The following is a 4346-nucleotide window of genomic DNA, read 5'->3' on the forward strand; positions in this document are numbered from 1 at the left end:
CATTTTCACTACCTAGGCATAACGCTGGTTTGCCAAATGGCTAGCCTCAAAGCTCCCGCTCTAAAAAACCCCTCTCTCCATAGTCGGGTTTGCAACTTCGCTGACACTAATTGCTGTTGTTGTTCTTCGCGCTCAAGTAAGTCCGCACCGTTGAAAAATTCTTCGCTTCACTTACTCTACTGAGCGCTGCTGTCTTTTTTTCTCTTTGCTTAATGTGTTGTATTTCCAAACATTGCCGCTGATTATCCTGATTCGTTCGAAGCTCAATTTTTTCGTTGTAGTGTTTTTTTTTAATTGTATAAATGCCTCATATGCATGCACAAAAAAAAATGTTAAATCCTCCTCCTTCATACTCTGGACCACTCTGAAACCATTTGTTGATTATGTACTTGTAGCTTTCGAGTGTAGTTAACTTTTCTTATCAGTAAACCGTAGTCGCTCGCCACAGTAGTTGCCCTTGCGACTTATTCCGACTCGCTAATCCTTTCCATAACTTTCTTTAGACTTTCGCCTCTTCCTACTATACTCAATTTGAGTGCTAACAACATTCTGCATCGCTCGCTCTCTTTCCGCCTCTTTGCTACTTTTCTTCGCTAGCTGCCCAATACATGATTTAGTTAGTTCTTAAACAAATTTCTCTCATTTCATGCGATTTAGTCTAGCACTGATATATGTATGTAATCTCCCATCTATCATTTCTTGTTTCTCTCTCTTTAATTCGTATTCAATTCAGCTAAGTAGTCCACCTTTTTCGTCTAATATTTTGCTCTCTCACGCACTATCCATATTCATCAAAGTTCTCCACAAGTTTCCTCACTCGCTCGCTCTCTCTCTTTTTGAAATCTGTAGGCAAACGCACGAACCGATCTCAGCACTATTCTTCAACCCAAGTTACGCACTTTATTTTATTGCTTTTTTTTGGCGTGTGAGTTCAGAGTTAACGCTTTAAGTAACATACAATTTTCTGCTACCAGTTTCCGACTGATGTCATATTTCAAGCGTGAAATATTTGTAGCAATTTTCATGCGGTGTTGCCAGTTTTCATCGTACTTCTCAACGTATTTTTTAGCTCAAGTTTCATTGACTATTCTGTCGCTTCTTCACTACTTTTCGCTTCACAAGGATCTATCGAATTTACTTGGCTACTCGCATTCACATTCTTTTTAATGGATTTCAGCACTATGTAGTTATATGGTATACGATTACATTTATGGTTATACTTTTATGGTATGGTGATTGTGTATATATGTGTATGTATAATAATTTTATTTGCTATTTAATAGAAGTAACACATCAAATGTCTCACAATTATAATGATTATATGATGATGTATGTAAATATTAAATTTTATGTATGTAAAACTCCATTTCTCGTAAGCAATCCAAATTGCATGCTACTACGAGTAAATATAAACAAATATTTTTTTCTTGTTGCTTGTGATGAGTCGCTGCTTGTTGTTAGTGTGTACTCAATCATTGGCTTGGAATATCTCTTTAAATTACGCACTTGTATCTTTGTTATTTGTTTTGTTATTTTTTTTAATTGTTCTTCGTATGTATGCCGTACTTATATGGTTATTATGCTAAACGCTTGCTTTGTTGCTTTACTACGTATTTCAACATTTATTACATAAAATACATGCATTTCGTAAATCTATGATATATGTACGTATGTATGTTTAGCGAGTTTGATTAAAAATTACCTTAAACGCCTAAAAGATCGCAATGCAATTACGCGTAGGTTCTACATGCTACGTTTTATATATGTATTAATGTGGTTATATGGGTGAGTATGAGTATGATTTCATAAATATGTATGTATGTTTGTGGCTGTTGTCATTTGCGCGATCTGCTTGAGCATCCGGCAGCTTTGGCGTTTTAATTTGTTGGTCGTTGAGCGCTAGCAGTAGGAAGCGTAAAGGTTACGTATCATTCTTTGCACACTTCATGATGTACATACTTTGTTCTCTCTTGACTCCGTACTTCACTCACTGCTTTCGCTCGCTCGTTGTAGAACTTATGTACAATACTCTCTCAATTTTCCTTCTCTCTCTCTCTCTCACACTTGCCTTGGAGTTCATACTCTCCTGCGAAATTCCTACTCTTGCATTCCTCTCTTTACTTTTACCACGCACTTCTTACGTTCCATACCGCCTTCCTACACTTCTACAAGCCTCTTTTCCCCAAGCACATCACTCCGATCTGGTGTTGCCTTCCTCTCATCTTTCCTACTCTCTGTCTGTGCATGCCTTCCGCTCTCTATGAACCGTTAACGCTTTCCTTCCGCATTCAACGCAGTTGTTTCGCTCTCAGCTACCGTGCTCTTTGTTGGCTCGTTTGTGCGCGCTCGCCGTGCTATCGTCCGTTGTTTCCAAGCAGCTTCGCATATCTCTTAGTGTCTTTCTTCGATTTTGCATTTCGTTCGCGCATTGTGTTGCCACATTGCAGTTAAAATTATGCGTGGCGTTGTTGCCAAATTTCATGTATGAAATAATTTCAATTTCTGCTTACTTAGTTCCACACTTGCCTTGAGTTATTATTGGCTTAACTATTTTCGTTCTACAAATTTCTGCAGTTGTTGTTGCTACTATTTTGTTGTTATTGTTTTTAATGCTTCTGTGTGTGTGTTTTTAACGAAATTTCTCAACCTCCAAAAATATTGCCATTAGTTATTAGTGCTCGTTTTTTTTTTTTAATTATTTCTTATTGCAGCTGCCCGCCTGTGTGTTCAGCTATTCTACAGCTTTTCTACACTCTTTGCTGATTATCCTTCTGCACTTGCAAACCATTTGTACGTTTCCTTAGTCATCGAAAAACGCTCATAACATTCTCTTTCGCCTCTCAACCTCTAAGCTACTTTCCACTCATTCTGAACACATTCCACTCAGCATTGTTCAAACCTTCCATATCCATTACAGTGCTTTCGCTCTATTTCCNCGCTCATAATATTCTCTTTCGCCTCTCAACCTCTAAGCTACTTTCCACTCATTCTGAACACATTCCACTCAGCATTGTTCAAACCTTCCATATCCATTACAGTGCTCCATTCTCTTACTTCTTCTTCACACACTTCGGCTCAAACTGCTATTCTCTTGTCTTAAAGCTTTCACGCGCATAATCAGCCTTTCTCTGTTTTACGATATTCATCGAACACTTTCTTTACTGCTGAGCCTTACTTTCGTTGCGTGAACTCCCATATCGCTCGCTCAGTCGAAAAATTTCAATATATTATCTAATTTGTTGCTTTATTTTTTAAATGTGTTTCACATTTCTCGCTTCTTTTGATTTCCAACATAATTATTCGCTCTTCAGTACTTTTCTTTCCATTCACTCACAATCTATTTCAGTTAGTCTTAACCACGCATGCTCTCTCACTTAGCATTAGCCGCTGTTTCTAAACTCTCTTTAATCCAATCCTTATTTTTGCCTATCTCTTGCTTTGCTCTTCACAATTGCTTTTCATTTCATTCACTTCCATTACCTTCTCATTCACTTATCTTTCCTTCCTTTTCCTTTTCGCTTTCTCTTTTTCGATTCTCTCGCTTCGCTTTTCATTCTTTTTTTTTTGTGAATTTTCTCGTGTTTTTTATTAAATTTCACTATATATGTAAGTACTTTAANTCCAATCCTTATTTTTGCCTATCTCTTGCTTTGCTCTTCACAATTGCTTTCCATTTCATTCACTTCCATTACCTTCTCATTCACTTATCTTTCCTTCCTTTTCCTTTTCGCTTTCTCTTTTTCTATTCTCTCGCTTCGCTTTTCATTCTTTTTTTTTGTGAATTTTCTCGTGTTTTTTATTAAATTTCACTATATATGTAAGTACTTTACAAAATTTTTTATAATATTCAAAGTTGGTGTTTTGGTTTTGCCTACATTTTGGTCTTACACCCATATGCTTCACTTCAATTTCTTTTAAAACTTATTTTTTTGTCACTCATTAACGCTAATTAATAATTTATACTCAATTATATCAACGTATAATTCAAATGATTCTTAATTAGTTTTTGTTTTTAATTTCTTAGTTTCTTGTGCTCTCATATTTACGTTGCCTATGGTTTTTTGCCACATTTTACTCATTTAAGTTTTGATATAACATTGATTTGTTTTGTAATAAATTTATATTAAGTCATTTTCATACACATTTCTACTACTTAATTATCATTAGTAAGCGTGAAGTGACAACTAAAAGAATCTATTAGAAAACATACATAGATATTTTTCAACTATTTAATGGTTTTAGTATCATATTTTTAATTAAAATTGTTTGTTAAAAATTTGTTTACATTTCTTATGAAATGCAATAAGTTTTTGTGTTTGAAAGTGTAGGCTGAGTAGACAGAATTG

General features: G+C 35.4%; 1 long non-coding RNA gene across 1 annotated transcript; it reads right to left on the reverse strand.

Annotated features, from left to right (window-relative positions):
- Positions 1–1677: 1677 nt before the first annotated feature.
- Positions 1678–3558, reverse strand: LOC108371171 (uncharacterized). Its single transcript, XR_001848721.1, has 2 exons — positions 2967–3558; positions 1678–2845 (listed from the first exon to the last, which is right to left on the reverse strand). It is a non-coding gene; the product is annotated as an uncharacterized LOC108371171 (long non-coding RNA).
- Between the last annotated feature and the right edge of the window lie 788 nt (positions 3559–4346).

Source organism: Rhagoletis zephyria, unplaced genomic scaffold, assembly GCF_001687245.7.
Source record: "Rhagoletis zephyria isolate East Lansing unplaced genomic scaffold, Rhagoletis_zephyria_1.1 Rzeph_scaffold_04742, whole genome shotgun sequence".
Taxonomy (NCBI): domain Eukaryota; kingdom Metazoa; phylum Arthropoda; class Insecta; order Diptera; family Tephritidae; genus Rhagoletis; species Rhagoletis zephyria.